Source organism: Pezoporus wallicus, unplaced genomic scaffold (assembly GCF_028554395.1).
Source record: "Pezoporus wallicus isolate ANWC-B61680 ecotype Strahan unplaced genomic scaffold, APGP_CSIRO_Pwel_v1 contig_10769, whole genome shotgun sequence".
In the NCBI taxonomy this organism is placed as follows: domain Eukaryota; kingdom Metazoa; phylum Chordata; class Aves; order Psittaciformes; family Psittacidae; genus Pezoporus; species Pezoporus wallicus.
The window spans coordinates 484,046-497,452 of NW_026635715.1; the positions used below are offsets into that span (position 1 = coordinate 484,046).

Below are 13,407 nucleotides of genomic sequence, written 5' to 3' on the forward strand. Positions count from 1 at the left end.
AGTGAGGGATATAGAAGCAGGGAAATCATCACCTACTGCTTTCTTAAAGCAGGTGGATTAAGAAATAGGTGAGTAGGATTTGATTGCCATGATGCAAACCTTTCATTTTAGGCTGTGTCTGGAGCAAGAAACCTCTGCAGAGGGAAAACTGGGCAGAAACCCCATATAAAGTCATCTTTTATCTATATCCTTTTGTTTCAAAGCGCAGAAGTGTGTGCATCTGAAAATCCTTATTCTGACCAGGTTGGCAGGCTGGAGATGGGGAAATGAGTGTGAGTTTCAGCTCTACTCTTTTCATTTTCTGGCCAGGTTAAGGATAATTATTTATGAATCTGACCCAACTTTAACAAATGCTTTTGGGCAAAAGGGAGAGAGGGAGAACAAAAAAAAACCCCAAGGATAAAAAAATACGTAAGAATTGTAAAAGTTGGTTTCTACACTGACAAAGTGAATACTTTGCCTTGGCTGAAATGATGTTTTCCTTTGATATTGACCTAAATTTTAACTTTTCAGAAGGTTTAAAGGGATACAGGAACCTCCAACCTGGACTGCTGCATTTTGATATAAGCCCAGGGTACTCTGTGATCTATCAGGTTGTTCTCAATGCTTGTCTCATTCCATCTAGAAGGTAAGCAACACTTTGAGTAACAACTTAATCATGAATTTGTTTCAAAGGTTTCTTCTTAGGACAGGAACAGGAGGAGGCCAAAGGCCAGGATTTGTCTTCCATGGGAACACTGTGCTATGCAGAATTACCAAGCTTCTGTGTGCTAGGGGGTGAAGAGTTTAGTGCAGGTCCCAGTTAGCACAACTCAATCTCTTGGATCAGAAGAATGGCTTCAATAGTAAAAATCATCAAAATCCTCTTACCCCTGAATTTGACATTGTTAGTGATTTTCTGGTGAGTAATAACAAGAAACAAAAGAAGAGAGAGGAAGAGCATTAATGTGAACTGGTGCAGGTTTCCCATTAGCTACAGCTAATCAAACAGACAGAGCCCTTAAAGGTAATTATTGGAGCCAGCTGGAAATGTTTGCTGGAAATTGCATTCTGAGTAAAACCCGAGGTTCTTGCTGTATTTTTTGGTTTGGGGGAAAAAAATAAAAGTGCCTTAGTTTCAATCAGTCTTTGCCAGCATCAGCACAACTGCAGAGCTCCAGACCAAAAAGCACAAATAAGCAGTTTCATCTGGAAGGATGGTGGTATCTGACTAACAGCTCTGTAAAATCTGCCTGATTCCCTTGACAGACAATGTAAAGTGAAGATACACTCAGAGGGGAGGGAGAACTGGCTGAAGAGGGGGACCCTGAGGACCCCCAGATGAAAGCAGTTCCTTGGGTAGATGGGGCAGCAATTCGTGCTTCAGCCCCAGAAGGCGGCTGCCCCACCAAAGGCTCCTGATACATTTGCTGTCAGACAAATGCTCTTTCGTCGCTGCATGTGATTTAAATTAATCACTTTTCTCACATGCCCTGAGGCAAACCTGTTTGCAGCATAGGAATGGAGCTACCTGTGATAACTGACAGCCTTCACTCAAACAGGGATTCAGGACATACAAGCAAGCAGTGGAGAAAAGGAGAGGGAATTGCAGGTGAGAGGATCACCAGGCTGTGTTAAACACTTCTGTCTGAACTCAAGGTATCATCATGATTTTCAGATCAGAGCCTGTGGGGTGGGTTTCTGCCTCTTCTAGTGTTAATGAAAACAATTCCATCACGTAGCTGCCAAATACTGCCTTGTATTGGTGTCTTGTGTAACAAATGGAAAAAATATGACAGCTTGGATTCAGAAGGGGAAGCATCTAATTGGCATTTGATATAACTCTTGCATTCCCTGAATTATATAGACACTGGGGGAAGACTATTTGAAAATGACTGCCTTTATCCTTGTTCCTGGAAACAAGGATACAATGGCAGAAGAGGAGACTGAGGGGTGACCTCATCAATGTTTACAAGTACGTAAAGGGTGAGTGTCAGGATGATGGAGCTAGGTTCTTTTCAGTGATGTCCAGTGATAGGACAAGGGGCAATGGGTGTAAACTGGAGCATAGGAGGTTCCATGTGAACATCAGGAAAAACTTCTTTACTGTGAGAGCGATAGAGCACTGGAACGGGTTGCCCAGGGGGGTTGTGGAGTCTCCTACGTTGGAGATATTCAAGGCCTGCCTGGACAAGTTCCTGTGTGATGTACTCTAGGTTACCCTGCTCTTGCAGGGGGGTTGGACTAGATGATCTTTTGAGGTCCCTTCCAACCCTTGGGGTTCTGTGATTCTGTGTGATTCTGTGATGCATTAAAACCACAAAGTTGCATCTAACCTTCCAGTTTGGCCTTCTCTGAGCCAGAGCCCAAAGGGTGCTCAGGCATTGGAACAGGCTGCCCAGGGCAGGGCTGCAGTCACCGTCCCTGCAAGTGTTCACACAGCGTGGAGACGAGGCCTCAGTGCCATGGGTTAGTGGTGGCCTTGGCACTGCTGGGAATGGCTGGACTGGGTGAGCTTAAAGGGCTTTTCCAACCTGGCTGATTCTGTGGTTCTATGATTCTATGGTCATGGAAGGCACTGGACGAGCTCAGCAGCACTTTCATATGCATTAGCAGGCCCTTGCAGACATTTACTAAGGCCTTAGCTCAGACTAGGTACAGTAGTAAGGCCCAGGCTCAGTTTTAATCACTCAGCATCAGGAAGAAAGCTCTTATTCAGCACTTTGTCCAAAGCTCTCCCTGGATCAGACATTGCGGTGGAAGGTGAGGAGGAGTTTGGGCCTCTCTGCATGGTGGTAATTACAGCGTGCTGACATGGTTGACCACACTGCAGCAAGAGCATCTGAAAACCCTCCCTTTGTACTGCTCTTCCAGCGAGGCCCTTGATAGCGTAAATGCCCAGGTGAGAGCTCGCTCATCAATTTGATATGCTACATGTCTGATCCATCTGCCCTATACAGACTCTCTGATCCTTGACCCTGCTTTCCTTTCATCACTGCCTGCACTTACAAGATAGCAGCTATCTCTTTTCAACATTGGTCTGTTACACTTCTCGTCAAAGCTTTGCTTGCTAACGTCTTCCAGTGCTGAAAAGAGACTGGGTGAAACACTGACAACTTGCAAATGCTCTCTGTATTCTGCAAGAGCAAGACAGGCCTTTTCTTTCCCCAGGCTGCAGCAGTGCACTTCTGGAAACACCACGTTGGAGCAGGAGGCTCTCATGGTATGAGAAGTCTGAGCTTCCACAAAAAAAAACCCTTCTTGTCATTACATGCTTGAGCAAAACAAAGCAAAACTCTGCATGAATATTCTGGCAAGTACCAGAAGGGCAAGATTGATGCTGCCTTCACCCTCCCTGGCTTCTCATCACCCGTGTAATTAATACTCACCACCCCATGATAGATGGGAAATTCAGTGCCAATTGTGAATACTAAACAGGGAGAGTGGGTAGGTGACCCCTCCTCTCCCGAATTGACCTACTTAAAGGTATTCTCTGATGACCTGGGTAAATAGGAGCTTCTTGAGTTAGAGACAGGATAATGAGGTGTGTAGCCACAAGCTTTATCGATCTGCACTGCCTGGGTAACCACAAAGCCCTGGTAAAGGCTTCACATCCCCTCTCCCAGCATGCAGTGGAAGCAAGATAAAACTCAAAAGGGATTGTCTGCAGACAGCACCTTCTTTGTATGTTTAAAGCCTGATTAGGAATCTGCAAGGGTATTTCAAATGAAAGGAAAGAGAGATGTTCAAACCCTCCCATGAGCTGTGCATTAGGAATGGAGTCAGAAGTGCAGGACAGGCAGTACAAAGTACTTGTCTTTAGTGCAGGAGGGGAGATTTCAGGAAGAAGAAGGTTTTCCAGGTGGAATAGGCCCAGGAAGTGTGCAGTGGTCCAGATATCACAGAGCTGCTGGGCAGGTTTTGATCCAAGCCATGGAACAGAGGGCTTCATGATGGCAGCACTGGCAGGCAGCTTTCACTTTACGATTGGTTTTGGGTTTTTTCCCAGCTGTTTTTTTCCTGCAAACATTTCAGAGAAATGCTGAGATCTATTCAGATTTTCAAGTATAGAAACCTGGAGTTGAGTTGGTGTTTGACTCTTTCAAAGTGCTCCCTAGGAAGGAACAACAAAAACCAGTATTTGGAAGCTATAGCAAGAGAGATGGGCAAGAAAACACATGAGGATTGTAAATGATCAACCGCTAAAACAAGCAGTGGTTTGAAACAAGCAGTTTCAAATGAAAATGTGGCAATTAATCATAGAATCATAGAATAGTTAGGGTTGAAAAGGACCTTCAGATCATCCAGTTCCAACCCCCCTGCCACCCAAGGCTTTGTTCAACCTGGCCTTGAACACCGCCAGGGATAGAGCATTCACAACCTCCCTGGGCAACCCATTCCAGTGCCTCACCACCCTCACAGTAAAGAACTTCTTCCTTATATCCAATCTAAACTTCCCCTGTTTAAGTTTTAACCCATTATCCTTTGTCCTGCCACTACAGTCGCTAATGAAGAGTCCCTCCCCAGCATCCCTATAGCCCACCTTCAGATACTGGAAGGCTAAGAGGTCTAATCTGGGAGATGCTACTCAAGCAACTGTCAGATGTCCATCATTTGGCCCAAAATAGAGCTATGCAAGAGATCAGGCTTCTCTCAAAGCCTACCTTGCCATCACTACTTGATTTCAGTCTATCTGGGAACTTACAAGGTCTGCAAGCAAGAATTTCTGAGCAATGCTGAAGACATAAGAACATATGAACATATGTTCATATGAATTCAGTTCTCCAAGCCCAGCTCCTCCATATGGGTTGTTCATGTGCGGCTTGGACCTTTTCAACAGGTTGTGTCCCAGTGCCATTACAACTGAAAATGACAAAGCATGAAGACTAAATCAAGCTGTTATTGCTCCTCCAAGACATATTTTTACCCTTGGAAGTGGATTTTTGTGTAGCCACAGCAAACTCTATGGGATGTCTAACAGATGTGAACTTCTCAGGGTTCCAGCATCCTCAGTGTCCCTCTGAACAAGTGACAAAGTGCTCCATCTGTGCTAAGTGGATTGAAATGTCAGCCCCACGGTTGGGGTAAGCTGAGCAGGATTTGTGTTTAAGCTTTCCATGAATATATTTGATTAGCAGTTACCCTGGTCTGGTTTTAAATTCACCTTTTTTCTTACTGCTGCAGGATGCAATATTCATGTACTGCTAAATCAAATACTCCATTAACAGCCCCAGAGATAAATATTGAATTAATGGAATAATGCAGGTTAATAGTAGATCCACAGGATAATGCTGGAGAATACAGTGTATGAATTACGCTAGCAGCTGAATCACTGCCCCTCACTGTGCTCTGACTGCAGGTACAATAAAAATAGCCCCAAAATGCTAAGCTATCTGAGATTTGCATATTTACTGGGAATAGGCAATAGGTCAGGGATGTGGACAGATGCTTGGATGAAACTAGGACTGCCCATAAGCACTTAATGTTTCAGCCTCTCCCTTCCTGCTGAGAGGTAATAGAATGCACTGGTTGTCCCGATGTGCTGTTTAGTAACTGGGCAGCCCTGGATGCAGTGCAAGGACTGTCCCCTCCTGCCTGTGACAAAACCCAAGGGCAGTCAGAGCCCACCACCAGCTGAGTGGAAGGGCAAGGAGAGCCTGCTAGGATGTGCTTTTAAATTGTCCTCATGGCTCTGTTCTTAATTTTCCTTTTGGACAAGCCTGTCTAGGCAGTTACTGTATTTTTATGCCTGGCTTCATGAATATTTCAAGTAGGAAACTCATCCTGAATTTGTTTCTTTTTTGTCTTTTCTTCCAGGAAATGGATGTGTGCAAACTCGCCCTAATTTATGTAAATACGGAGGCGGAAGAGTTTCACTTCATTGTTACAAATTAAAAGTTCCCTGACATTTCCAATTAGCTGGAGAGAAAAGCAACACAACTATAAATACATCACAAAGCTGCAAAGTCTGCTCTGGCATGAACAGCACGCTCCCATCGCGACACCCAACGGTGAGGCTTTTGCAGCAGAGATTAATGGCATGGTGACCCATTGCCCTGGGGAGGTAACAGAGAAATTGTGGCAGGGAATAGCTGAGAACTTGGACACAAGGGCAAGGAAAATGGCATTAGGGCTAAACCTGACTCAGTGTTGCTCCTCTTGGCTGATATGAGGCTTAAGTGGGGAGAGGAGTAGGTTTAGGATATCAGCATGGTGATGTTTGACAGGCTTGCAAGACAAAGTTGCTGAAATGCCCTTTCCTGTGACCTGCAAAGCTGCTGCTGTCAGGGTCAAGTTTACTGTGAACATCTCTGCCTGAAACACATATGGGTGAGACAGGCAATTGCACTGGAGCAAAGAGATGGAGGCGGGTGGGTAGAATCCTGAAATGAGGGCAGGAATAGGACCGCTGCCTTCCCACAGGAGCCCAACACCCCTTGTTTACTCCTTCCTTGAAATCCATCTTGATCTGGACTAGGGAGGCCCCAGGAAGGGGTAGGAAGATGGAAAAGTCTCTTTTGCCCTGTGGTTTCTCCATACAGGAACCTGTCCTTAGCATAGATGAAAGGCACCATATGTGGGGGTGATCCCAGTGGATAGTGTAGTCTGTGCTAACCAAGCTCTGGAAGAATATATGGCACCCTCCCCACCCCAGAGTAAAAAGGGTGCAGGAATCATATCAGTGATGTAACTGCAGTTTTTCCTCTCCCCTCCTGCTTCAGTGTCTTCTACATGGCACCTACCTGTGTCACCCGACTCAGAGGCATAGCTATGGCTAGTGTGGAGGGGGGATCAGGATCAAGTGGGGCAACAAGCAGGTGAGTAGTATCAATCTGACCCTGCATGTTGGGTTTGATTGCTTTACACCCTTTGAGGTGGTAATGTGAAACATCTCATGCCTGGTTGCCCAGGTTGGAGGTCTCCCTGGCTTCCCTGGGCATTAGGATGCCTGGGAATGGGCATTGAGATGCTCGGCATCCCCATCAATGCCCCTTCAAATGCAAAAAAGCCATAGTTGAGGATTAATTCTCCTAGGTCATGCTGCCTTGTTCCCCAGCAAAGGGCATTCTGCTTTTTGGTGCTGGATGCCTAAAATTCCAGCAACATCATTTCCCTTTTTACAAATCCATCAGGCTGCAGACACAGTTGGGTACAATGTGTTCAGACATCCAGTGCAAGGAAAACTAATAATAATACTGATGCTTTTTATTGGCTTCACACACCATAGCTTGTACTTCTTCTCCCCAGGGCCAGATAAAAGTTTTGTGGTGTTATTTAAGCAAAAGCCCATTTTGGCATCAGAGCTGGCAGAAATACCGAGAGCTTCATTTCTCCCCTTCCCCTTCTCTTCCTCCTCTTGTAATCTTTGATAAAGAAAAAAGTGTGCTCCAAAAAAGGTATGTTAATTAACAATTAATTCCTTTATCTTATAGCACTGAGACTTTAAGACCTGAAAAAGATGTAAAGTGAGTGGTAATTAGCTTTTTAGAGCATTAAATAAACAGTGACATGAACGGCAGAGAATTAATGTTATGCATTTATTTTTAACAATATTTATATAGGCAGTTTTTGAACAGGGCCCTGTGGCAATCGTTTCCACTAATACAGGCAAAACAACACTGAGAAATAATTACATTTAGCCTGCATTAAGACAGCAATATGCAAATCAAAGGAATAATGAAGAGAAGCCTGTTAATAGGGTTTTTGGAGGCTCTACACTTGCATATAATACTGGGCTTTGTTTTCCTCTGAAGAATGCAGAAATTGCAACCCTCCATCATCTCAAGCCGCAGGCCTATGGCTCTGTGTGAATAGCACTGATACAGATGGGAGCTCCCAGCCAAGGTGAAGGTTCCTGAAAGTGGTGCTTTGGGCTGTGCTGTTTGCTTCTGGGGGGACCCACTTGCAGGAAGCAGTGAGCAGAGGAGGATGCGTTGGTCGGCTCCCACTGCTCTCTCCACAAGCCAGTCCCAGCCTTGCAAAGCAAGGCACAACTCAACAGTTCCCTGCCCAGTCCCTGTTGAAACACCTGAATGAGGTGCCCTGATTTCCAGAGGGATTAACCCTGTAAATGAAGAGTGCAGAAAAGCTTGAGAATGAATTTCAGCACTAACAACCCCCTTTTTTTCTGACTGAATGTATTTATTCTTTGCTATTGATGTTTTAATCTTTTGGGGCACCTCTGGGAGCTGTTCTTCCCCATGTTAACATGCTTGGCGTGTGCGAACTGCCATCCAAACCGCTTCAGTAGCGACCCCTCTGCATGCACAGGCTTCACTTGCCAGGGTCGTTGGCACAGAGGAAACCTCCCTTATCTGGACATTCATAACCCTCAGAAAGGGACAAAGAAAACAAAACTTTGGCTCCTAATCAGCTGGAACACCCACGGATCATCCATCTTCCGTTATCGCTCCAGCAAATGTAGAAGGAAATGGGGAGATCTGTAAAAGCTTGTTTGTGTTACTCAGTTTTACTGCTAATAGGGTCTGCTAATTAAGAAAGGAGCCACAGCACATGAATCCTTGGAACAGTTTTTAATTAACACGCTTTCTAAAGTCACAGTCAGAGGGGAAAGAGGGGTGAGAGGGGTGAGGCATCCTCCTCCGCTCTGCCTGCCCAGCACCAGGAGCCCAGTGCTGCCCCTTCCACAGGCTGTTTTCCAACCTGCCTTCAGAAATGCCTGTCTTAATTAAAGGAGAAAAGGCATCACTGGCAGTCTTCAATCAAGCGTTTAATGAAGAGCTGACAGGGCACTTAATGCCATCAGTCTGTTGTCAGTCAATGAAGTGACAGCAGGACATGTATTAATATCATAACCTCCATTTCAGGATCCACTGCGGGATGCTGAAACCTCCTGTCAAGGTTTTACAGGGCTTGGCATCAGGTATAAATCACAGGGTTTGAGTTATGTAGGTCTGTGGGTGACCCACAGCAGAGCAGGGACACCCCTGAGGGATTGTGCCTGGGGGCAATCCATAGTGGGACAGGAACACCCCTGAGGGGCTGTAGCCATGGATGACCAATGTTTGAGTGGAGGAATACCAGTAGAAAGCAGCATCAACCTCACTGCCTACAGACTCAGATGGGGCTGGGGGAGAAGGGGGAAAGTGGTTTTAGCTGAGCCATGGGAAATGGGAGGTAATTTGTTTCCTTAAGTGGTTTTTAATTGTGTTCTCTACTCTGTTTTTTGGTCAGCACCCAAATTACGCATCAGAAGTTGGTGTTAATTGACAAAAAATCAAATTAAGCAAAAATCCCCCAAGTTGAGGCTGGTTTGCCTGCAGCAAACCTCTGTTCGCTGCCACAGAGCATGTGCTGGGCTCTTGCTGTTCTCCACCCAGCTCTGCCCTTAGTCCCTTAGGCTGTCAGCTCATGTACGTGTGATGAGAACTGGTTCTTGTCACTCTTGTTAACCTGTTTGCTCCTTCAGTTCAAATGGGAACATTCCTGGGCTCCTGGATTTGCCCGTGTAGATTGGGTTACAAGGCAATAAGGTTGTAGTGTCTGATGGTAGTTTCTGTATATGATCACACCTCCTAAAGCTGATCACTCTGTGGTGTGACCATTGGTCACAGATGGGAAAACAGCAAAGTAAGGACTCAGGGTGCGTGCATTTATATGTTAGCACTGCATTGAGACATTTCTTCACTCTCCTTTTCTTGCAGGGTAAGTTTTATTCCCTGATGGACAGTCTGTAATGATACACCCCTTGCAGAGTGATTGCAAGGTGCATGATGACAGTTCAAACCCTTGCCTTGCTCTGCTAGTCTCCTGACATCACTAATGGGACTGCCAAGAAGGCATGAGTGTTCTTTCCTCTCCACAGCCCATTCAGAGCCAGCCTTCCCATGGAGCAAGTCCCACAGCCCTAGTTAGGCTCTAGTGATTGTGGTGACTATGGTGTTGCTGCTTGTCCTTTATCTTCGAACCCACCTGTCTCACTCCCATCTCGATCATTTGGTGGGAATTACAATCCTGTGACCTGTTAGGCTTGTGGTATATAAAAAGGCCCATTCCTTCCAGCAAGATAGAGCTCATAAAACACTCAATTCATGTTCATTTAGAGGCTCATTCAGGGAAATAGAGCCGTAGGTGAGCTATATCACAAACAGAAATCAGATGGCAAAACCAGGCAGGCAGAGAAGCCTTTGCAGTGCCCTTTTCTAGGAAGAAATGCTGAATCACTGGGTGCCTCTTAGGTCCTTGAACTGAATCAACTCTATTTTTTAACAGCCACAGCCTGAGGAGGAGAAATTAGAATGATGTGTCCATTCCTCATCTTGGAACAGCCATATTTAGCAGTATTGGTTATAAGTTGCTGCGGAGAGGAGACTGAAAACCACTGTGCTCCCACTCACAGGTAAGGCAGGCTGAAATGCTCACCCAGAGAGGAAAAGGTTTCCTCAACCCACTTTCCCTGATCCCTTTCTGCAAAACTTTTGACTCTCTCTTATGCATTTCTCTGATTGATTCTGTCTTTCTTCCTTCATATTAAAGTTTGCTTCCTATCTCCCACCTGCAGCTGTGTGGCTGCACTTCTGCCAAGATCTCACATAAACCAGGGAAGGACAGATCAGCTAAGAAGCAGTTGCTATTCATTATGGGAAATTACAGCTTTCATGTGTTCATCGAGTAAACTCCTGTCAGCTCCAAACCAGGGACCTGTTGCATCTAAATACCTTGCTTAAGTGGGTGGATAGGCTGAAATGCACTCCAAATCATTCCTCCTTTTAGCAGGAATTGCTGCTTCTGTCCTCAGTGTCTGGGGGTGGTAGGGTAAGGTGGACAGGACATGCTGTCCTCTGCTCTGTTTGCTTCCATTGTGACTGGTGGTGCCTGGTTGTTAGATTTCATATGGCACTGCCAGGAAGTGGCTTTCTCTAAACACCCCCCAGCATCTTCACCAGTGAGCAGCAAACACCTTGAGGTCCGTCCTCATCCAGGGGAGCAACATTTTCAGTGTTGTGGTGGAGCAACAGAACACAAGAGTTCAAACTGGATCACTCCAAAGCTCATGTAACCTACATCATCCATGGAGCAAAATCCCAAGAGCTCCAAAGCACACAGCTCAAATCTGGGGAAGGCTGAATGCTGAAGCCATAGCTTCTCCCCAGCTCTAGAGCATCACCACCACTGTAGAGATGGCTGCAGGCCATGGATCCAAGCACAGCATGGGATAATTCATTAGCCAAGGTTCCCAGTTTGGACAGACACACTTCATGCCTGGCTTCTCACATAAGGCAGGGCCCCATCATCACAGCTTTTGGCCAGTGTCTCCTGTTCACTCACTGGAGCAGAGCTAAACAAAACATTGTCAAAAAACAAGGGCCCAGGTGATGCTGGCAAACATCAATTGTCTCTAACATAATGTAAAGCAGCCCAGCATCCCCAGGATGCTTGCTTCTATGTTTTGGCGCTCGCACAGTGACTGAGGGAGAGTAGACAGTATACTAGGAGGTGTAGCTGTTGCTATGGCTCCCTAATTGCCTTCTGGAGGTTACCATAGAGAAAAGCCCAGAGCTGTCTTTAGAAACAATAGTGCTCCAACTTTGTTTACACAGACTTTCCAGTTTCTAAATCAAACTTTACAAGAGCCAGAAATTGAGCCTTCAGCCCACTGCAGAGCAGGGAGGATTTTATCACTGCAGAAACGAAACAAATAGCTCAACATTTGTTTCTCTATTTCATACTGCACTGAAGCAACAGGACTTGGGGGGAGGTTGTTTGGCTGCTGGCTAGTGAATTGGTTTATGGGTTTTATTTTTTCCCATTGAGAAACCAGAGAAGTTGAGAGTTGCATCTAGGAAGAGACAGTAACAGTTTGGGTGATGGGCAGAGACAGTCTCGGCTGCAAGGCTCAGTTATAGAAATGGGAAAGCTCCACAGAAGTGCATGAGCAAGGTCACACATCCAGAGCAGGTGACATGCTGGCAGCAAGTGCATTTTCCTGGACCACAGAAGATACAAGTGCCATATATATACTGCGTAGAGTCATGACACTGCAGGGTGGCTTTTTTAGTGGAAATAACTTACATTTACTGCATTAAAAATCCTTTTGTACTGCAGAAGGGGCATAAAGAGTTGTAGCACTTCGAAGAGAGAGCCAGGTCCTGTCTCTTAGCAATGGGTGGTTTCATTGTGCAGGTTGTTAGGTTGGAAGGGAATTGAAGTTGCCACTTGGGACCAGATGGCTGTGGAATTCTCCAAAAGGCATCTTGGGATCACTAAGCACCTCATCACCATAGAGGCTGCATCCCCACATCACTGTACCCATGGGCTGATGCATGTAGGTTTTGAGACTCGCCCTGTCCAAAACCTGGCTGTCTTAAAGGGTTGGCACCAGGATAAACTAGTCATGCTGTCTCCCCTCACTTCCACACCTCACCCACTGCATGAGAAGGTAGCATGGGTGACCTTCTGAAAGTACTGAGGTTGCACAGCAAGGGGCCTTTCTCCAGTTCCATGTAGATATTTGCAGTGCAGGCTGCTCTGATGCAGATCCGGTTGGGTAGAGTCAGTGCTGCCTGGGGTGTGTTTTATCTTGTCTTGCAATAGATGTCTATACTGGTTAGAAGAATTGCTCCTCACAGTGCCTGTCTCTCTTCACTGACTTTGAAAGCAGTCTGTAGGGTCTCTTTCAGCTGGAGCAGCACACTTACAGTGATTTTTGTCTGAGTGAGATGAATCCTATCCTGAAGTGCTACCTTGAATTAATTTGAAGATCTAAAGTGACAGTTCATGTTAGCGATGAGGCAAACATGGAAACCCCACCATTCGACCTCATTATTTGACCTCAGCACTACCACTGACACTGGAAACTGAGGGGTGTACATAGGTTTCAGCGTTCTGAGAACAGCCAGATGGGGGTGGCCACAGAGCTAGTAATGAGCTAAGAATTAAGGACTGATTCCCACAGAGCATCACCTCGTACAAGAGGAAATCCACAAGAACTCCTCCTGCTGGTGCAATGGTCTCTAGAACTTTCACAACGCTGTCAGAAAGACAGAGTCCCATTCCCATTTTTGTTGGCATCAATAATATAATAGTTTATTAATTCTGCAGCAGCACAAGTTAATTGGCTGGGAATGAATTATGACTGTAGCAGGAGGCAGGGAAGGTCTGTATTCCTCTCACAATATTAATACATAGCAAGATAGAAGCAATTGCCATCTGATTCATGGCTCCTGCTTTCCCTGAAGACAAGTGAGGTGGACAAAATTGTCACTTTCTGCTTCAAGACTCAAGTGTTTCCATCAACTCTGCACTTGCTTTCTGTCCTAATGAAGAGAGCACCAACCGTTTCTGCTACCACCCAAACCCAGCCATAGGTGCTCAGAAAAGCAAGAATCCACTTAGCAATCACGGCATTGCTTTGGGAAAACTTGCTGTAGCATTTTATCTTAGTGGATCCTGTTAGAACAAAGTACA

General features: G+C 45.6%; 1 long non-coding RNA gene across 1 annotated transcript; it reads left to right on the forward strand.

Annotated features, from left to right (window-relative positions):
- The first annotated feature begins 1,515 nt into the window (after nucleotides 1–1,515).
- LOC130593037 (uncharacterized) lies at nucleotides 1,516–7,441 on the forward strand. Its single transcript, XR_008970738.1, has 3 exons — nucleotides 1,516–1,591; nucleotides 5,797–5,990; nucleotides 7,228–7,441. It is a non-coding gene; the product is annotated as an uncharacterized LOC130593037 (long non-coding RNA).
- Nucleotides 7,442–13,407: the final 5,966 nt, after the last annotated feature.